Source organism: Mus caroli, unplaced genomic scaffold, assembly GCF_978045245.1.
Source record: "Mus caroli unplaced genomic scaffold, Mus_caroli_1 scaffold_4, whole genome shotgun sequence".
NCBI classification, from domain to species: domain Eukaryota; kingdom Metazoa; phylum Chordata; class Mammalia; order Rodentia; family Muridae; genus Mus; species Mus caroli.
The window spans coordinates 108,729,154-108,752,256 of NW_028227259.1; the positions used below are offsets into that span (position 1 = coordinate 108,729,154).

Consider the following 23,103-nt stretch of genomic DNA (forward strand, 5'->3'; position numbering starts at 1 on the left):
ATAAATTAATCATGTTTTTGTTTTGTTTAAAGATTTATTTATTTATTTATTTATTTATTTATTTATTATATGTAAGTACACTGTAGCTGTCTTCAGATACTCCAGAAGAGAGAGTCAGATCTCGTTACGGATGGTTGTGAGCCACCATGTGGTTGGTGGGATTTGAACTCCAGACCTTCGGAAGAGCAATCGGGTGCTCTTACCCACTGAGCCATCTCACCAGCCCTCATGTTTTTGTTTAAGTGTGATGTTTTTCTAAAGGCCATTTTAGCTTGATTTTAAGAAATACATGAATGTACTATGTTCATCAATAAGTTATTCATTTGAAATTTGAGAACATTAGACAAATAGAGATTGTGTGTCATGTGTTTATGATCATATTTTGAATTTATCTCATTATTTGAGAAAAACATATAAAGGAAAGGAAATGAGTATAAATGAGTTAACATGACTTAAAATAATTTTTGTAACAGCAAATATTACATTTTAATATCACGTAAAATTATATCTTTATAGGGGACTTCAAGGGAGGACTTCTGGAAGGTATTTGAAAGTGACTTTGAAAGAACTCATTTTCCCCTGAAAATTCTTTTTTTGATGTCATAAATTCAATGTACACGTTAAATAATTTATGTATCATTTGTGTGTTTCTTTAGGGTCTGCTGTGCATTTCCCAATATAGAAGTAGGCTATGGTGAGTTGAAGTGACTGTTGTACCTTAAAGGAGTGGTTGAGTACCAGCTATAGAAAATCCTGCAGGTGCTTGGCAACAAATTGGGTCTTTCATACATTACTTACTTAATCTCCATAGCAACGTTGCAAGGTAAGTAAGAGTATGTTTTTCTGTCACATAGCTAAGGAAGGAGAGAAAGGATTTTGTATGTTTGTGGTAGTCGTCCTCCTTTATTCTTGCTTCTTATTTATATACTCTATTTAATGATTCAGCAAATATTAGATGAGACTTTCCTAGCATATACAAGACATAGAAAGACAGATTATTCTGTGTTGTATCATTTAGTAAGATGATATCATGCTCCCAAAACAGCTCCCAAAACAGTGCCTGGCAGATCTTTCAAAATCTGCTGTTGTAAATTCAACTAAATCCTTTCCCTAGTCATTAAAGAATCTACATAGTTTATCAGATTCAATGCATATACATTTATTTACAAAAAAAATCTTCTTGACAGGATTGATATCTTTATTTGTATTTACTAGCTTTTATCTGTTCTGAATAACTTGGACTTGAAGTATGTTTTGCCAGATAACTAGTTTAGTTACTTGAGGTGCTTAGAATTATGGTTTTTCATCTAATAGATTAATCTATTGAGAAAGGTAAAGAGACCACAGGATGTAGTCACATTCCCAAAGCTCTTCCTCTGAATGCTACATAAAATGTGTGACCAAGTCTTAGTACATTAGTCCTTTGAGGAGATCACTAATATCCCAACTATAACATTCCACCTCTGACCCTCAACATTCTCATGTCCATCTTATAATGCAAAATGCATTAAGATATCTCCCAAGTGTGCCCCAAATCTTGCCAGTTCAATTATTGTTTTAATAACAAACAAAAAAAACTCAAAGCAAATATTTACCTATGTGTGGAGGTTTGAATAGGGATGGTCCCCATAGATTCATGTGTTTGAATGCTTGGCCCATGAGGAGTAGCATTATTAGGAAGTGTGGCCTTGTTGGAGGAAGTGGTTTACTGTGGGGGTGGGCTTTGATATCTCCTATGTTTAGGCTCTTCCCAGTTCAGAGGAGATTGTCTGGCTGCCTTTGGATCAAGATGTAGTACTCTTGGCTCCTCCAGCACCAAATCTGCCTGCATAATGCCATGCTTCCCATCATGATGATAATGAACTGAACCTCTGAAACCATAAGCCAGCCCCAATTAAATGTTTCCTTTATAAGAGTTGCCTTGGTCATGGTGTCTCTTCACAGCAATGGAAAACATAAGCAAGATGGAGGTCAGAACTTGAGACTGGGGTCTTGCTGGAATAAACTAAACCATGTTTTTGTTTGGAGGAATGTGGATTTGGAAAGCAATGACTTTAAGTGGGGTTTAATAGGTCATTCTAGTAGGCATATGGAAGACATTGGTACTGAGAGTAATTTGAACTATTGGGCTTTCAGAGAAGAGGAATTTTAGTATGTTGCCTGGAGGTCATTCTTACAGTGTTTTTGTGAAGAATGTGGATGCCTTTTGCCCTTTTCTGTGGAGTCTGCCAGGGGCTAAGGAGAAGAGATTCAGCTTAGTTACATTGAGGAAGGGCTCCGAAAAGCCCAGCCTAGACTGTGTCCTATGGGTCACTCTTAAGCATTTTGATCAAGTGTAGCAAGCTTAGAATGAAAAAATACAAAATGTATGGTGGGATTAATGGGGAACCAGGAAGTGGAATGGAACTAAATCCTGTATTCGAGGATATTACATGGAATTAAGGGAATGGTGACCTAAGGGCAAGATCCCACCCAGCTAAACTGATGCATTAGCAGTTATACATGGGATAACTATGTCATGTTAGGATTTATTACGTTATAACTTTTTTGTTGTTGTTGTTGTTTTGTTTTGTTTTTTTGAGACAGAGTTTCTCTGTGTAACCCTGGCTGTCCTGGAACTCACTTGGTAGACCAGGCTGGCCTCGAACTCAGAAATCCGCCTGCCTCTGCCTCCCGAGTGCTGGGATTAAAGGCATGCGCCACCACGCCCGGCTATAACTTACTTTTATTTGGAGATGGAAATATGATTATGTATCAGATTGACAAGGGATGGGTTGTCGTGGCTATTCTCAGTTGTCAACTTGAGTATGTCTGGAATGAACTACAATCCAGAACTTATAAAGGTCTTCTGAAAGGAGTTTGAGAAAAGTGTAGGTCCAGGTGTGGTGGTACATGCCTTTAGTTCCAGCACTCAGGAGACAGAGGCATGCAGATCTTTGAGTTCAAGGCCAGTCTACAGAGCAAATTCTTGGACAGCCAAGCTTAGGCAGTGAAGGGGAAACCATTGAAAACTAAATGCAGAGGGCGATACAACCAAAGCTAACTGAACTCTGTGTACACTGAGCCTTCACTTGTTGTCCACACATGGCTGGATTTGTTCCTCTCCTCAGAGCTCTAGACACAGTTCTCAGTTTAATCCACCTTTAATTCATACGACTGTATCTATCCCATGGGCCTGTGTCCAGTCCACATTACAGCCAGGATCCTGGGCTTGTGACTCTTAGGGTGATCCATTGCTTACCCAGTTGGGTGTAGAGGATATTGGGACTTAGGATAAAAAGATACTGGGACTGTTGATCCTTCTGCTCTAGCCATCAAGTTGGATGAGGAAAGAACCCTCTGGAGGTAGGTCCCCACTTGTTCACAAACTACAAGGTGCAGAAAACCCCTTCTCTGTGTTTATTCCCACACAGATCACACTTCCCATACACTGTTTTTTTTGTGATGCCAAATTCTGTGTCTGACATTTGCCAGGGTTTCTTTCTCTTCTTTGCTTAAGACCCTGTGGAGGAAAATTCCACCCACCCCACCCCACCCCGTCTACCCTGTCACTAGTGACAAATTTGGGTGTCTTAGTTTGTTTCTTTTCTACAAATACAAAGTGCAGCACTTATGCATCCCACTGAGTTTCTGTCTGGTCTTGTCCTTTTCTTTTTACACTCCTCTCCTGTCCCAGTGCCATCTGCCCTTGTTTCAGTTTTTCTCATGGGGTTGCAGGATTGTGCTGGGTATCCCTCATCTGCCTTCCCTCTATAATGTTTCTGTTGGAGTTACTTAAAGTGTGAGATGCTGAGGATGTTTTTGTCTGGTATAAAGCCTATGCTTCTCTAGTGTAGATTAATGATCGTAAGTTTATATTTGTACATGAACATATCTGCAGAGGCCATGTCCATTTTGATTTCCACGCTTTAAACACCTTGTGGTGGTGTTTATGTAGGCACTTATTCTTAGAATTATTGAAGAGAATATAAAGAAATCAAGAACACCTGGGGTGTTTCAGAGTGGCCCTCCTGGTATCTCTTGTTATCTCTGCCCTGAGGTGTAGTGTATCCTTGAAGGCAAAGTCCTCTTTTTAATGATGTGTGTTGATTTTGTGAGGTTATATAGATCATTTCATGGAAATAGTGTCATCTAAAAATTTATATTTCTAAATTACACCAGGGTATACCTTTTTTTTTTTTTTTTTTTTTGGACAACCAGATTATTTGTCACCTACCCAGTAGATACTCCGTTTAGCTTTGTTGACAGGAATTTAGTAAAATTCAGTTTTACAGAAAAAGTACTAAGTCTTAAAAGCTGTTTTCCTGTGTTATGACAGTTGGATAGTTTTCAATAGAGCAGTACTGAAAGCAATCCATTTTTTTTAGTGCCTAAAAAGCATAAACACACCCTCGATCTGTGCTGCTTTGCTGATAAGCTGCCTCTTCCCACATCGTTGATTAGAGAGATTTGTACAACTCCTCCTGTGTGCCAGGCCCTGGTCAAAGCTGATGGTCTCTCCTCTCCCTCACAGACTGCTTCTAAGGTAAGTACCATAGTTCCTATGGAAACAGGAAAACTGAAAAGTGAGATGCCTTTCTCTGTTCTCTCTTACTTCTCACTTGAGGGCATTGTGTGCTTTAGTCCTTGACTCACACACCAGGGAAGACAACCATGGAAACTTGGATCTCATGGTACAGGTTCTGTGGGCAGATATCTCTAGTATTGATTCCTCATACTTTTAGGGACTAAATTAGCATCACTAAATCTTAGGACCTTCATTTCTGAAGGTCAATAACTCTATGAGAATTCAGTAAGCAATGAAACACCATGTTATTTATATTTACCCCATGTGATAAAATTTATGTTAAATATTTTACCAGGAAAAAGTGTCTATAACTGACACAAGTGTTCTGACGATTTCACCTGGTTCTGTTGCCGTTTGTTTCCACTTTTGCTCTTAAATTAGTTGAGTCTGCACAAGTGAGATCATGTAGAGAATGGAAAAGAGAATGAGTCACTACTGGAGAATAATTGCAGTGGGTCAAGCGCTTACCTGGATTTCTCAGGAACCAGGAATAATGAAACAGCTGCCCATCTTCCTGGCTTTGGAAAAATCATGTGGCTGGACCAAGAAATCCAGTCAATTTTTTGTAACTTTTCGTTGTACAGAACCAACATCAACCTGTTCTTGTGGACTTCAGGCTTAGGGCCCTTTCTATTTCTAGCTAGTTATCTAGACATGTTTTATTGTGAATATGGGTTAGGGAAAAATGCTCTTCCTGCCACTACATAGATAAAGGGTACTTAGGATCTGGCTGAAAGCAACGTGAGAGTTGAATCAGCAAGACTGATAGGATTCTGAATATTTGGCAAAAGGATTTAGGATTCTAGAAAAGTATTATGATTCAGAGAGGACTTTAAATCCAGGGTACTGGAGATGTTGTTCAGTTGATAGAATGCTTGCCTAGTATGCACACAGCATTGGACTTGATCCTAGCACCACTTAAAGGAGCATAGTGGTCTATGCTTGCAATACTATCATTTGGAAAGTGAAGGTGGGAGAATCGGAAGCTCAGGAATCCTCAGCCCTCAGCTACACAGCACATTGAAGGCTGGCCCATTCTGTATGAGACACTGTCACAATCAAACATACAAAATAAAATATTTAAAAAATCTTAAATCAAGGGGAGCTTGGAGAGACAGTTCGGCCTGTAATGTGCTTCCTGGGTAAGCAGGATGACCCAAGTTTAAGTCCCAGAACCCACATAAACAGCAGGCATGGTAGCACATACTAGTAATCTCAGCACTGGGGAAGCAGAGACAGGAAGAACCTTGAGGCTTACTGGCCAGCCACCCTAGCCTATTTAGCCAGCTCAGGTCCTACTGAGAGACTGTCTCAGATAGTAAGATGGATAGCTCTGAAGAGTAATACCCAACCTAGACCTCTGGTTTCTGCTTGTACACACACACACACACACACACACACACACACACACAGAGAGAGAGAGAGAGAGAGAGAGAGAGAGAGAGAGAGAGAGACATAGAAATATTTAAAAGGACCTTAATCCGTCTTAAGTTCACCCCTATTCTGTAACCTTTCCAGAAAAGCACTGTTTGTTTGTTCCTGGCATCTGTCTTTACCTATTACAGAGTTATCAGAGTATATTCACTGTTGTTTCCTAACTTTCTCCCTGACTTATTCCCCTCAGTTTTACATTCTTAGTAGACATTGATTTATCCTGTATTTCTCAGATAAAGTAATTGTGCAGGTCCTATTCTTGGCTCTTGGAGCATATCAGTGGAAAAGATACCCTTGCCCACATTCAAGGAAGAATGAGATGGAGAGTAGACAGTAAACAGAGTAGACTATGTAGGACCTTAGATAATGCTGCTTCTACAAGAGAAGAGAAGATGAAGCAAAGCCTTGAAGAGTCACAGTTCACACTGGATATCATGTTACAATACTTGCACGTCACTCACATGATTACTTACACATACATTAACACTTAGTAAGAATATAGTCTGTATACTTTGTCATTCTTTTTCATACTAACCTCTGCTCTGCTGAACTAGCCAGTTGGAACTAAAAAGATGAGTCAAACTGCACTGTAATTACATTCAAGGTTTTCCTAATGATTCCTGTGAAAATCAGGAATGATAGGTAACTGACAATTAAAAGTCAATAGACTGTCTTAAATATGTCCATCACTTTCAAGATACTAAGATGAACATCAAGGCAGTTCCTTGGTAACTTGACACTGTTTTCTCAGTTTCTGGATGGAGTTTGCAGACTCAGAGCCACAGTGTGTCATAGAGAGATGTCTTAAGATGTGTAGGTCACTTTTTTCTGAGTTTACACTGACTCTGTCACAGGTTAATGCTTTCAGTACTGCTCTAAAAGTTAACTAGTAAAAGATTTGGCAGTGGAGAGGAAATCTCATTTACCACAACCCTGATTTGGAGACCACTGTTAGAGCTTACTTGGATTCTAGGAGGCCAACATCTGGTGTGGCCACTTGCCACAGTGGAGGCAATGGTACTGAATACCTGGCTGATAGCTTTAAAAACTGAAATTCTGCAGCTGGGTATTTTATCTTGACAATGAGATGGTACCATTAAGTGCATCATTTCATTTCCTCAGTATGGCATGTAGAAAGTGGGATTTGTCAAGATAACCCTGTAGTTACTGTGAGACACAAAAGATCACTAAGTATCAATGATTTGGCAGACAACCTGGGAGTAACAGAGCCCTGGGAGAGAGGATGTCTACCCTGTAGGCCAAATGCACTTCTGATATGACTTAATACTGAGTGACCTGGTCAATTTCAAAAGCAAAACAAAACAAAAAATTGAGGAATGGAAGTAGGCAAAGAAGCACAAAACATGAAACTAGAAAAGAGACTTAGCTGGGGTGGAGGCGGATAAGGAAGGTTGAAGGTTGAGATGAGAGGGAAGGAGGATCTTCTAAGACCAAGCTGGTACAAAATGCTACATTGGTATCCTAATACCTCATATGCTGGTTCAGTCCAGTCATGTGTTTGAGTCCAAGGCTTTTGTCATGTCATAGTAGAATGTCATCCTTCCAGCTCTTAGAAAGGCTTATCTGTTGATTAAACTTTATTTATTTGTTTTTGTTTTTTGTTTTCGAGACAGGGTTTCTCTGTGTAGCCTTGGCTGTCCTGGAACTAAGTCTGTAGATCAGGCTGGCCTCGAACTTAGAAACCCACTTGCCTCTGCTTCCCAAGTGCTGGGATTAAAAGCGTGCGCCACTACTGCCTGACTGATTAAACTTTCATATTTAAAAATTAGGCAGTAATCAAAGGATAAATTAAATAAATAATAAATACGTATACACTTGTGCGCGCACATACACACACATTATTTTTTGTTTGGTTGGTTTTTAAGTCAAGGTTTCTCTGTGTAGCCCTGGCTGTCCTGGAGCTTGCTCTGTAAACAAGGCTGGCCTTGAACTCAGAGATTCACCTTCCTCTGTCTCCCAAGTGCTGGGATTAAAGACATACACACATTTATATGTGTGTATATATCTTGGGATAGATACATATCCTAAGAAGGAAATAATAATCTGGGGTAGAAGAACCTGGGAAGTTTTAATGTCTTAACTTCATAGCTCATGCTCCTACATGGAGCTAGTGATGGTGAACAAAATGATTTTCCACCAAGTTGGTGTAACTTGTGATAGCAGTGATGTTGTTGTTGTTGTTGATTTGTTTGTTTGTTTAAACTTGTAGTAGAAGGATAGAGTAGATGGTCTGGCTTTCCTGTTCAGTTTATGCATTGCTGTTGTGTAATTGTAATGAAGATTGTCAGTTGAATTGCCAGGCATGTAGTGTAAGGTGATCTGCTACATTACAGATTTTGATTTCTTCTTTACAGCCTATGAAATTTTCTTTTCTTTTTTTTTTTTATATATTTTTGAAAATTTTTATTAGATATTTTTTTTTATTTACATTTCAAATATTATCCCCTTTCCTAGTTACCCCTCCAAAAATCCTCTATCCTCTCACCTCTCCCCCTGCTCCCCAACCTACCCACTCCTGCTTCCTAGCCCAGGCATTCCCCTATACTGAGGCATAGAGCCTTCACAGAACCAAGGGCCTCTCCTCCCATTGATGACTGACTAGGCCATCCTCAGCTACATATGTAGCTAGAACCATGAGTCTCACCATGTGTTTTCTTTGATTGGTGGTTTATTCCCAAGGAGCTCTGGGGTTACTGGTTAGTTCATATTGTTGTTCCTCCTAGGGGGCTGCAAACCGCTCAGCTCTTCGGGTACTTTCTTTAGCTCCTTCATTGGGTACCCTGTGCTCCATCCAATGGGTGACTAGGAGCATCCACTTCTGTATTAGTGAGGCACTGGCAGAGCCTCTCAGTAGACAGCAAGTTCTTGTTGGCATCTGCCATAGTGTCTGGGTTTGGTGGTTGTTTATGGGATGGATCACCATGTGGGGCAGTTTCTGGATGGTCATTCCTTCAGTCTCTACTCCAAACATTGTCTCTGTAACTGCTTCCATGGGTATTTTGTTCCCCATTCTAAGAAGGATCGAAGTGTCCACACTTGAGTTTCATGTATTTTGCAAATTGTATCTTGGGTATTTTGAGCTTCTGGGTTAATATCCACTTATCAGTGAGTACATATCATGTGTGTTCTTTTGTGATTCAGTTACCTCACATAGGATGATATCCTCCATGTCTATCCATTTGTCTAAGAATTTCATGAATTCATTGTTTTTAATAGCTGAGTAGTACTCTATTGATTAAATGTACCTCATTTGCTGTATACATTCCTCTGCTGAGGGACATCTGGGTCATTCCAGCTTCTTGCTTTTATAAATACGGCTGCTATGACCATAGTGGAGCATGTGTCCTTATTACCAGTTGGAGCATCTTCTGGGTATATGCCCAGGAGGAGTATTGCTGGATCTTCTAGTAGAACTATGTGCAATTTTCTGAGGAACCACCAAACTGATTTCCAGAGTGGTTGTACCAGCTTGCAATCCCACTGGCAATGGAGGAGTGTCCCTCTTTCTCCACATCCTCACCAGCATCTGCTGTCACCTGAGATTTTGATCTTAGCCATTCTGACTGGTGTGAGGCGGAATATCAGGATTGTTTTGATTTGCATTTCCCTGATGATTAAGGAGATTGAACATTTTTTCAAGTGCTTCTCAGCGCTTTTGTATTCCTCAGTTGAGAATTCTTTGTTTAGTTCTGTACCCCATTTTTAATGGGCTTATTTGGTTTTCCATGCATTTTTTTATCGTGTGTGTGTGTGTGTGTGTGTGTGTGTGTGTGTGTGTTGGATATTAGCCCCCTATCGGATTTAGGATTGGTGAAGATTTTCCCAATTTATTAGTGGCCTTTTTGTCTTATTGGCAGTGTCCTTTGCCTTACAGAAGCTTTATAATTTTATGAGGTCTCATTTGTCGATTCTTGCTTACAGCACAAGCCATTGCTGTTTTATTCAGGAATTTTTTTCCCTGTGCCCATATCTTCAAGGCTCTTCCCCACTTTCTCCTCTGTTAGTTTCAGTGTCTCTGGTTTTATGTGGAATTCCTTGATCCACTTAGACTTGACCTTTGTACAAGGAGATAAGAATGGAACAATTCACATTCTTCTACATGCTAACCACCACTTTAGCTAGCACCATTTGTTGAAAATGCTTTCTTCTTTCCACTGGATGGTTTTAGCTCCGTTGTCAAAGATCAAGTGACCATAGGTGTGTAGGTTCATTTCTGGGTCTTCAATTCTATCCCATTGATCTACCTGTCTGTCACTGTACAAGTTCCATGCATTTTTTATCACAACTGCTCTGTAGTACAACTACAGGTCTGACATGGTGATTCCACCAGAGGTTCTTTTATTGTTGAGAATAGTTTTTGCTATCCTATGTTTTTTTGTGATTCCAGATGAATTTGCAAATTGACCTTTCTAACTCAGTGAAGAATTGAGTTGGAATTTTGATGGGGATTGCATTGAATCTGTAGATTGTTTCCAGCAGGATAGCCATTTTTAGTATATGAATCCTGCCAATCCACGAGCATGGGAGATCTTTCCATTTTCTGAGATCTTCTTCGATGTCTTTCTTTGGAGACTTGAAGTTCTTATCATACAGATCTTTCACTGCCTTAGTTAGAGTCACGCCAAGGTATTTTATATCATTTGTGACTATTGTGAAGGGTGTTGTTTCCCTAATTTCTTTCTCTACCTGTTTATCCTTTGTGTAGAGAAAGGCCACTGATTTGTTTGAGTTAATTTTATATCTAGCTACTTCACTGAAGGTGTTTATCAGGTTTAGGAGTTCTCTGGTGGAATTTTTGGGGTCACTTAGATATACTACCATGATGAGGCCTACTTGATCATGATGAATGATCATTTTGATGTGTTCTTGGATTCGGTTTGTGAGAATTTTATTGAGTATTTTTACATCGATATTCATAAAGGAAATTGGTCTGAAGTTATCTTTCCTTGATGAATCTTTGTGTGGTTTAGGAATCAGAGTAATTGTGGCTTCATAGAATGAATTGGATAGAGTACTTTCTGTTTATATTTTGTGGAATAGTTTGAGGAGTATTGGAATTAGGTCTTCTTTGAAGGTCTGATAGAACTCTGCACTAAACCCATCTGGTCCTGGGCTTTTTTTGGTTGAGAGACTATTAATGACTGTTTCTATTTCTCTTGGGGATATGGGAGTGTTTAAATCGTTAATCTGATCCTGATTTAACTTTGGTACCTAGTATCTGTCTAGAAAAGTGTCCATTTCATCCATGTTTTTCAGTTGTATTAAGTATAGGCTTTTATAGTAGGATCTGATGGTTTTTAGGATTTCCTCAGTTTCTGTTATTATGTCTCCCTTTTCATTTCTGATTTTGTTAATTTTAGGATACTGATTTTGTTAATTAAGATAGGTTAGTCTGGCTAAGGGTTTATCTGTCTTTTTGAATTTCTCAAAGAACCAGCTCCTGGTTTGGTTGATTCTTTGTATAGATCTTTTTTTTTTCTATTTTATCAATTTCAGCCCTGAGTTTATTTTCTGCCATCTACTCCTCTTGGGTGTATTTGCTTCCTTTTGTTCTAGAAATTTCAGGTGTGCTGTGAAGCTGCTAGAGTATGCTCTCTCCAGATTCTTTGTGGAGGCACTCAGAGCTATGAGTTTTCCTCTTAGCACTGCTTTCATTGTGTCCCACAAGTTTGAATATGTTGTGGCTTCGTTTTCATTGAACTCTAAAGTCTTTAATTTCTTTATTTCTTCCTTGACCAAGTTATCATTGACTAGAGTGTTGTTCAGCTTTTATGTGTATGTGAGTTTTCTATTATTTATGTTGTTGTTGAAGATCAGCCTTATTCTGTGGTGATCTGATAGGATTCATAAGATTATTTTTGTAGCTGTTGAGGCCTGTTTTGTGACCAATTACATGGTCAGTTTTGGAGATTGTACCACGAGGTGTTGAGAAAAAAAGTATATCCTTTTGTTTTAGGATAAAATGTTCTATAGATATCAGTTAAATCCATTTGGTTCATAACTTCTGTTAGTTTCACTGTGTCTCTGTTTAATTTCTGTTTCCAGGATCTGTCCGTTGATGAGAGTGGAGTGTTATAGTCTCCCACTATTTTTGTGTGCAGTGCAATGTGTCCTTTGAGCTTTACTATAGTTTATTTAATGAATGTGGATGCCCTTGCATTTGGAGCATAGATGTTCAGAATTGAGAGTTCATCTTGGTAAATTTTACCTTTGATGAGTATGAAGTGTCCCTCCTAATCTTTCTTTGATAACTTTAGGTTGAAAGTCGATTTTATATGATATTAGAATGGCTACTCTAGCTTGTTTCTTGGTACCATTTGCTTGGAAAATTGTTTTCCAGCCTTTTACTCTGAGGTAGTATCTGTCTTTGTCACTGAGGTGGGTTTCCTGTATGCAGCAAAATGTTGGGTCCTGTTTATATAACCAATCTGTTAGTCTATGTCTTTTTATTGGGGGATAGAGTCCATTGATATTAAGAGATATTAAGGAAATGATTATTACTTCTTGTTATTTTTGTTGTTAGAGGTGGAATTATGTTTTTGTGGCTATCTTCCTTTTGGTTTGTTAAAAAAAAGATTATTTTCTTTCTTTTTCTAGAGTGTAGTTTCCCTCCTTGTTTTGGAGTTTTCCATTTATTATCTTTTGATGGGCTGGATTTGTAGGGAGATATTATGTAAATTTTTTTTCATGGAATATCTTGGTTTCTCTATCTATGGTAATTGAGAGTTTTCCTGGGTATAGTAGCCTGGGCTGGCATTTGTGTTCTCTTAGGGTCTATGACATCTGCCCAGAATCTTCTAGCTTTCATAGTTTCTGGCTAGAAGTCTGGTGTAATTCTGAAAGATCTGCCTTTATATGTTACTTGACCTTTTCCCCTTACTGCTATTAATATTCTTTCTTTGTTTTGTGCATTTCGTGTTTTGATAATTATGTGATGGGAGGAATTCCTTTTCTGTCTATTTGGTGTTCTGTAGGCTTCTTGTATGTTCACAGACATCTCCTTCTTTAGGTTATGGAAGTTTTCTTTTATAATTTTTGAAGATATTTACTCGCCCTCTAAGTTGGGAATCTTCACTCTCTTCTATTCCTATTATCCTTGGGTTTGGACTTTACATTGTGTCCTGGATTTTCTTGATGTTTTGGGTGAGGAGCTTTTTGCATTTTGCATTTCCTTTGATTGTGTGTGTTTTCTATGGTATCTTCTGCACCTGAGATTCTCTCTTCTATCTCTTGTATTCTGTTGGTGATGCTTGCATCTATGGCTCCCAATATCTTTCCAAGATTTTCTATCCCCAGAATTGTCTCTCTTTGTGATTTCTTTATTGTTTCTACTTCCATTTTTAGATCCTGAATGGTTTTGTTCAATTCCTTCACCTGTTTGGTTGTGTTTTCCTGCAATTCTTTAAGGGATTTTTGTGTTTCCTCTTTAAGGGTTTCTACCTGTTAATTTCTGTTTTCCTGTATTTCTTTAAGGGAGTTATATGTCCTTCTTAAAATCCTATGTCAGGGGGGCTAGAGAGGTGGCTCAGTGGTTAAGGGCACTGACTGCTCTTCTGAAGGTCCTGAGTTCAAATCCCAGCACATGGTGGCTCACAACCATCCATAATGAGATCTGATACTCCTTTGTGGTGAGTCAGAGACAGCTGCAGTATGTTTATATGTAATAAATAAATAAATAGTTTTTAAAATCCTATGTCAGCATCATGAGATATGATTTTAAATCATCATCTTGCTTTTCCCATGTGTTGGGGTATCCAGGGCTTGCTGTGGCTTGAGAACTGGGTTCTGATGATATCAAGATACCCTGGTTTCTGTTGCTAAGATTCTTGCATTTGCCTTTCACCACCTAGTTTATCTCTGGTGCTAGATGGCCTTGCTGTCTCTGGCTGGAGCTTGTCCCTCCTGTGGGTCTATAAGCCTGTGTCAGCACTCCTGGGAAACCAACTCTCTCTTGGCAGGGACCCATGCACAGCAGGCTGTGGAACAGCCTCAGCTTCTATAAGGTCTTCTAGTACTTGGAAAATGTTCTTCATTATTAATGTCTTCCCAGGTGTAACCTATAGTAGTGAGGATCCTGAAGTTCTCCAGCATCACATCTTTGTAGAGGCTCTTCTGGGGAGAATTGAGCCCTCTCTTTCCAAGTGAAACTCACATGCATATCCTCATAAGTCAGTGCTTCCTGGAGGCCCTGGTTGGCCAGTGAGTCTTGAATGATGTGACCACCTTCCTTAGGGTTAGAGTGTGCTGAAAAGACCCAGTTTAGTGCTTCCTCGGCCAGGCTTGTCTAGTCTTTATATTTTTAAGACATTATGTAACTTTTTACACAAGATAATGTGATAAGAAAACACAATTGTTATACTGCTTTGTTCACTTGAAATACATTCTGAGCATAATTCTGTTTTCTTAAATTTTTGTTTACCATATATTTTCTGGTGTCACCTTAGAATAGTATTGGAAATAAATAACATATTTAAAGAATATATTCGGGGCTGGTGAGATGGCTCAGTGGGTAAGAGCACCCGACTGCTCTTCCGAAGGTCCAGAGTTCAAATCCCAGCAACCACATGGTGGCTCACAACCATCTGTAACAAGATCTGACTCCCTCTTCTGGAGTGTCTGAAGACAGCTACAGTGTACTTACATATAATAAATAAATAAATCTTTAAAAAAAAAGAATATATTCATATGCATTTTGTAATATCACCATTCCTTAAAAATTAGCACTCCAAATGAATGACTTTATAGCAAAAACTGCACATATAAAAAAGTTCTTCTAGATTTTTTTTTAATGTCGAGACTGTCTGTAGGGGTGTGCATACATTTAAAGACTTCAGATACCATGATCACTGGAGGAAACAGGCCCTTAGTTTCCACCAGCAGGGTATAAGGTTTTTTCCAGACCCTAAAGCCACTTAGAATGAGGTTCCAACTGAACTGTTAAAGACAGAGAGAGAGAAAGCAGTTTGTTCTTCAAAAGACAATAGAACAGAACATGCTAACTAGTGTGCTCCTTCAACTGGTTTCCTGCAGTGTGGTCGGAAACAAGGACAGAGGCATGAAGCACACCACTGGCAGCATGGTGTCCCAAAGTCAGGTGTTGATCATGGAGCTGCCAAACGGAAGAGACATGAGTTAGTAAGCAAGACTACTAAATGCTGTGGCTATGCCTTAAAAACTGTCTGCTGGTGAACAAGGTGTTTCATTGTATGTATACTAGCTGATGACAGTTTGCTTTGGAAAGGAAAGCTCCTTGCCCAGCTCCTTTTACAGACCTCAAGACCCTAACTAAGCACAACTGAAGTCTTGATGAAAGTACCATTCAGACCTTAGAACCCAGCAGGTAGGCAGCAGCACCTACCAGCAGGAAAACAGAGACCTAATCCATCAAAATCCATACCTTGGGGAAGTTGCCTGATGGACTTTGTCTTTTGGCTTCAGGCTAACTGAGGTTTGTCAGCCCAGGATGTGTTTTTTTGTGCTTAATACTTCACCATTAGAGTAGTACCAAACAGCACTGGGTCCTGAGCACCCTGTATAGTCGCCAGCGGGCTGATAAAGATTCTGTATTGGTTTGAATCTATGTCCAAGTAGTCTTCTTTGGTGCATCCTTCACAACAGTTGGTGGCCAACAAGCTCAGTGGCATTTTTGGAGAATCTTTGTCTTGGGGATTTTTTTTCTTTTAATCCTACAGGTGCTCTGTGTGTATATTAGGTTATCCAGTTCCATTTCTATGGGATTTCTGTATGTATGGATATGTGTGTGAATATGTGTGGGTATTATTGTGCATATGGGTTTTCTGTGGCTCTTTGTCTTCTATTTGTTTTTTTCTATTCCAGTTTGTTTTTGTTTTATTATTATTTTGATAGCTGTTTTCTAAGGAGAGACAGAAAGGGTTCAGATGAGAGAGAAGGAGAAATAATAATCAGAATATATTGTATGAAAAAATATTTTCAATAAAAGAAAAGTGACAAATATATAAATGTTTTTTCAGTTACTATATTGTTTTCATTCATTTGCATTGATACAATTTTATTATCTCTGAAACAAATTCTTAAATCTGTGATACATAACAATAATCATGTTCTGTAACTCTTAGAATAGCTTTTCTTTCTCTATGACTGCAGAAGAACTAATAATGTGCAGACATGACTCTTTATGCTGTCCCTGGAGAGTTCAGTTAGGTGAGTGGTGATTACAGTGATTATGAGTGGCTGCTTCTCTCCAGGCTTTCCTAACTTATTGGACATTATTTGGTCCCATATTTCTTAAGGCAACTTCTATATAGGAGACTATGCATGGTCTGGCTACTAACACACTCTTGTTTTTCTTTTGTTTTAAATAGGGACTGACAAGTGGTGACTGTGAGATGCACAGGGAACAGATGGAGCAGCTGGTGCGGTGCATGAAAGGTCAAGTGCTGGGACTGATGGTGTCCTGTCGCACACAGGCCAGTGTCTCAGTGTGACCATGAGATTCAGCAGTCAGCCTTGCCCAGGTGTCCTCTCCAGTCTCCAGTGGACCTGGAAGTTGGAGGCAGAAGTGGGGGTGCCAGGATCCACGTGTTACTGTGTGGTCCTGAGTGGATTTGCCATAACAAGTACATTACTTATGTCTGGTTTATCATACGATGCTGGTCTTTATAACTAATCATTAATCTTCTACACTATTTTCCATAAGCTTTACCCATGGATGAAAGATTTTTTAACTTTTCCTCACATGATAGATCTAGACTTTGAAATATTGAACTAAGGGGAAAAAACCTGGAAAGTATGTTGAGAAGTACGCACAATTGCTGCCCTGCCTAACTCTTCAGGTGACAAGTAGCTGTCTAAAGCTTGGAACTGTCAAAGGACTTCTGAGTATGCTTCCAGCCACAAGTCAGTGACATCTTAACCAGTGTGTGGAGGAGGAGGGCATTGGTTTCCACACTGAGGCAGCTCTGTGGTGGTTGTTCCTCTCAGGTACCCTCTACTGGTAAACTTGAACTATACTGACAGACCATAGCACAGCTATGTCCCCATCGTGCTGGAGTTTGTATGAAGAGTCAGGATGTTAATACTACATTTTTTTGCCTTCTTTCTCATAGCTAATGTCTATGGAACTAGCTGTATTACTTGTTTTTTGTTTTGTTTTGTTTTTTATTGTTATAGCTCTGTTAAATGGCCCCCCAAATTTCCAGATAGTATCCCTAACTGCAACAGAAGAATTTTATGGATCCTTAACTCACAATAAGTTTGACTTTCAACAATTTGTTCAGTGTGAATATTTTTACGTCTTTTTCATGCTTCCACTTACTTGGAACTCAGTTTATTCTTAAAAACTGTCTAGTAGAACCAGCTTATTAAGTGTTACTTTGGTATGCAGTGAAATGGTCAATTAAGCAATATTGAAGAAAGATACTTTGACTGTTTTGAAATTTATTATGAATCATAAAACAAAAATCATTTCATAGTATTTCAGAGATAAAGTCTCAACTGTTCTTAGTCCAATATGTCAGTAGAATTTATAGTGCAAATAAAATTTGCTTAATTAAAAGATTTTTTTTTGAAAGTCCATCTATTATCAGAAAGCACCAGGAAGAAGTTGTATTAGTAGCTGCTGTTTTCATTGGAAGAGTTTTTCATTAAATTTCTGTGTAAAATCTATTCTTAATAAGAGATTTTGTTTGTTTTCCAAACATAGTATATAGTGTGATCTTTTACAATCGAAATGGATAAGGAAGAAACAAGTGAGGGCTGGTGATGGTCTTATAACCACTACAGAAACTCTGTGTTTAGTGCTGTATCTTGTATTCATTCTCATGTTAATTAATTACTAGATGTTGTCAGTCATGTCTCCAGTGAAAACAGGAGTGATAGGGCTTTCTGAGTCAGTTGATGAATGAATCATACTAATTTTTAACAGTTTTTTCATATAATTTTGTCTCCATCTTTTCAGTATGTTGAACAAGTTCTTCTAGGTGGTAAAGTTTGTGTTCCAGGTATATTGAGTTTATGTATTTATCATGTATGCACTGTTGTTAGGTGAAAACATACTTCAACTTGATGGGCAGCCATTATTCAGTATTCATGTGTACTGATGTTGATATATATTAGATACTGTGTTTTACTATACCTACAAGGTTATACAAAATTCTTTCCTTTTACTCATGAGTTCTATCTGTTTGGATTTTTTGTTTGTTTAGATTTTTTTCTTCGTGTGTTAAAAAATATAGTTTAATGCTTTTTCTGGTACCTTGCCCTTTGTTGGCATAATTGGGATATAAATCGTTCAAATCTCCACAATTAAGAGTTTCAGAAATATGTGATACTGGCCACTTGACTTAATAAAGACTAGATATGCAAAACAGGTGGAAAAAAATACCTATTTCCTCACTAAAAACAATTGAATATTTTTCTTATTATTAGCAAATATTAGTAATAGCATAGACTGAATAATTTCTATGTTTTGGCAAGCACATAGTGAGACAATGCTTATTACAGTAAGTACTCATTTCAGTTAACTAACTGGGTACTGTAATTCCAATAGGGCTGTAATGCATGGAAACTCACTCTTCAGATTCCTTAGAGCTGTAACCTGAGACAGTTGAAGGGCCCATAGTTCATTTGGGAGGTGTAGATAGTAGTGAAGCTGAGGAAGCCTGCAAAGGAAAGGTGTACAGAGGGTGTGCTGTCAAGCTGGCTAACACTGCAGGATGCTAGAACTGTATTTCCTTTGTGCTACTCTGGAAAAACTAGAACACACAATTCAGACATACCTCATGTGAAGAATTGGGGTACAGAACTAGTCTGGGGCAGTGGTAGCTATCCTGTACAGTGAACAGCAGTTCTTGGCAACTTGTGATCAAGAGCTGTAGCTGGACATGATGGCACATGCTTGCAGTCCCAGCACCTGAGAGGTAGAATCAGGAAGAACAGGAGTTTAGGGGGAACCTGGGCTACATGGACTGTGTCCAAAAAAAAAAAAAAAAAAAAAAAAAAAAAAGAGAAGAGCAGTAGCTGAAGATTGGTAGACCCAGACTATGATTATAATACCCACATTGTCCCTTACATGTATACTTGACAGTCCAGCCTCTTAGTACAGTGAGATGGCGTCCTGTGCGCTTGCACTGCATGACTGTGTAGCCCACGCAGGCAGAGCCAGGCAAGGCTGAAAGGCACAATGAGAAGACAATGCTGTGGTTCTGACCCTGGTGGTATTTACTATCCATGTGATCAGGTCTCATCTGTAAGATCAGAAGATGAATCAGTACACACCACTCTCAGGTGTGTTTGGTCTGAAGCACATTTGAGCTGAACTTTGCACAGAAGAGAGGAGGAGGTGCCTTGTTTTACAAAGAGGGAGGTCTGTTTAATCAGCAAGATGGAAAAGATTTCTTGGCAATTTAAATTTTCAAAGGCTAAAAGGACAGATGTTGTCCAGTGAAAATTAAAAACTTACCTAAAAGGCTTTTTTAAGTTTCTACTTGAACACATATTTCACAACTGCAGGTTTGGGCTTCTTTTTCCCTTATGTTACATCATGAACATGCCACATGTTAACATGCATAATATACAAAGTATGTAATGTAATGTAATGTAAATTGATATGGTATGACTGGTTATATCTATATATTAATACTAAATTATGAATGTATAATTGATGTGAAATAAAACACATCCCTGATATTGAACACAGCTTGGTTCATTTTTTTTAATATATCGCCTCCAGAGATATGGGGCTTTAATGTTTTGTTTATTTGTTTGGTTTGGTTTGGATTTATTGAAAATAGACTCTTAAGCTGGGCGTGGTGGCACATGCCTTTAATCCCAGCACTCGGGAGGCAGAGGCAAGCGGATTTCTGAGTTCGAGGACAGCCAGGACTACACAGAGAAACCCTGTCTCAAAAAAAAACAAAAAAACAAACAAACAAAAAAAAAGACTCTTCTCTTATATATTACATCCCAGTCAAAGATTCCTCTCCCTCCACTTCCCTGAGCTCCCACCCACAATCCATTTCCCCTCTCTCCCTTCAGAAAAGAGCAGGCCTCACAAGAGACAACCAAACATGGCAAAACACAAGACAAGGGAAAGGCCCTCACATGGAAGTTGGACAGTGTAGCCCAACAAGAGAAAGAGTCCCAGATGGCACATGCCCCTACTCTTAGGGCCTGACAAAAGCAGCAAGCTAACAGCAGCCAACAGCAGACATAACACGCAGAGGACCTGGTACAGACACCTGCAGGCCCCATCACTGCTTTCAGTCTCTCTCAACCCATATGTGCCCTGCATTGTTAATTCAGTGGGCCCTCCTGGTGTCCTCCATCCTCTGATTCCTACAGTCTGCTCTCTCTTCTGCACAATAGCAGAAACCAATGGAGACCTCAAATTTAGGAGCTCTGTCTGTATAATGTCTAGCTGTGGGTCTCTCTCCACTCCCACCTGGTGCTGAAGACACAGCTGATCAAAGCACTTGTCTGTGGTTATAGCGGAGTATCATTAGGAATCATTTTAATTTTTAAACACCAGTCAGTCATGTTTAGTTCTACCCCTAGGTCTCTGGGCTATCCAGTCTCCAGTTGCTGACTATCCAAGCAGTATCAGGTATGGGCTCCCTCTGGTGGGGTGAGGCCTCAAGTTGATTGGCTACTCCCACACGTTCTGTGCCACCATTACCCCGGCACATCTTGTAGGCAGGACAAATTGTAGGTCAAAGGCTTTATGGCAGATTATGTGTGGTAGTTTGAATGAAAATGCCAGTAAGCTCATAGGATGTGGCACTATTAGGGGTTGTAACCTTGCTGGAGAGGGTGTGTCTTTGTTGGAGGAATTGAGTTACTGGGAGCAGGCTTTGAGGTCTCAGATGCTCAAGGGAGGCCCTGTGTGGCACACAGTCTTTCTGTTGCTTACAGACCAATATGTAGAACTCTCAGCTCCTCTGGCACCTTGCCTGGATGCGTGCCACCATACTTCCCACCACTAAACCTCTGGAATGTAAGCCAGACCCAATTAAATATTTTCCTTTGTTAAGAATTGTGTCTATGGTGTCTCCTCAGAGCAATAAGAAAGCCCTATTAAGACAGTTGGTGTCTAGGTTTCTCTTTGAGTAACCTGCAGATTACCATCCCCAACCAAAGAGACAGAATGCAGGGGTGAAGCCTTCATGTAAGCAACAATAATAACCTTAAATATTAATGGCCTAAATTCTCCAATAAAGATATTACTGCCTAAATGGACTATGAAACTAAACCCATCTATCTATTGTCTATAAGAAACACATCTTAAGAGTTAAGACAGGTACTGCCTTAGAGTAAAAGGGAGGACAAAAATACAGCTATTGTCAGTGGATTAATATCCAGAATATATGAAGAATTCAGAAGACAAGAGTGAAAAAAATAACATGTGAAAGTAAAGAAATACCTTTTAAAAAATACTGTTAATCATTTCTAGCAATCAGGGAAATATAAAACAAGTAATAGATGAATCTAGAAAGATCCTATTGAATGAGGCAACTCAGACCCAGAAAGACAAACATCACATGTTTTCTACCATCTGCAGCCCTAGCTCCAGAACTTCAGACATGAGTACACAGCCTGGGGTAATTACAGAAGCCAGGAATGTAAAAGGGACCATGAGATAGAACAGTAGAATAACAGGACAGAAGTGGTTTAGAGGGGAAAGATGGAAATGGAGAACTTAATTTGGGAGGAATTAAGATAATAAAGAAGGGAGGGGTGAGTAACAGAATGTCTGAGAATTTATAAGGAATCACCATTATTTAGTCACCTCAAATTTCATATACTAGAAAAAAGTCTGGATACATATTCACACATCACATATAGTTTAATGAATTTTTCCCACTTTTGCTGACAATGCTTCCCCAAGGAACCACATACAACTAACAAAACCCCAAACACCAGGCATTTGAAGCCTCCTTTTAAGCTGTTGGTCAGGGTTGTCTCAGAGAATCCCAAAATATGGTCTGTTGCTATTGCCCTTGGTTGCCTCCCAGAGGTTGAAGATTAAGTCCCCATTGCTGAAGACATTATTGGACCCTGGACCCAATGGATTTGAGCTGGGACTGAAATGAAGGCATCCTCTCTGAGGACTGGCTTTCATGGAGCCAGAAGTTGCCATGCAAACTTCCAAGGAAGAGGAGCAGCAACCAATAGACCTACCCAGCTATCACACAATGACCTGATGGTACATAAACACTAAGGGTGGGATAGGTCAAGTATACCTGATGGCAACCAACAGTCCTCAGCTGGAGGGAAGACCTATTCAAGAGGGAAATTATATCTGGTACTAGAAACCTAGCCAATAACCTCAGATCAGTAAATTTACAGGTCTTGGAGGAGAACCTAAAACACCACTTTCCCAAACCTACCACAGTGGTATCTCATCTAGACTGGAGTCATCAAAATGTAGCCTGAGCTGATGAACTGAACTTTAATGAGGAATGAGATTCTGAAATGATGTTAAAATGTGTCCCCTCATAATACCAATCCACAAGACCAAAAGAAAACTCATGGCTAAATTTGACAAACAGATATAACTAGGTGGTCAATTTTAATGTTACCTAGTATGGGATAGATTGAGAAAATGCATGGTTTCCTGTGACTGAAGAGATATGATGTGGTAGTCAGACACACATGCAAGGCACAAGCATGACTAGAAGCCCTTGTGACAAATCTGCCTTTATTGGAACTCCTATTTTCCCTCAGCTGCTGCCAAACAACTGAAACAATTATACAGAAGTAATAAAAATACTAGGGAACGAGGGACAGAGGAGCACACTGTGGAAGATCTAGTCTTGAAGTAATGACAATGGGTACAAAGGGCCACAGTGCTGGGAACAAAGTAGCACCTGACATCTGGGAAATCTGGGTGAAGAGGTAATATTCCTCAAAATTCAAGTTAAGAAATGTTTCTAAGTAAACTAGGCTAACAATCTTCCCAAGAGTATCATGAATTTGCCTTAGGTTGGGTAGGCACCCACATGTGCTAGAATAAGAAGATCTTGTCCACAGATGCTCAGGATTGGAAGGAAATAAGGTGCTGAACCTGGAGCTGAAACAGGTCAAAGAGAAAGGCTACTCTC

At 39.3% G+C, this 23,103-nt stretch overlaps 1 protein-coding gene across 2 annotated transcripts in view; it reads left to right on the forward strand.

Annotated features, from left to right (window-relative positions):
• LOC110294739 (THO complex subunit 2 -like) overlaps nt 1-19,695 on the forward strand; it is a 34,827-nt gene extending 15,132 nt beyond the window's left edge. Inside the window, 3 exon segments of one of the 2 annotated variants that reach the window (NM_001379102.1) lie at nt 657-823; nt 4,368-4,525; nt 16,366-19,695. The gene's annotated coding sequence lies outside the window, so the exon portion shown is untranslated. 2 annotated transcript variants of the gene reach the window in all.
• The last annotated feature ends 3,408 nt before the right edge of the window (nt 19,696-23,103 follow it).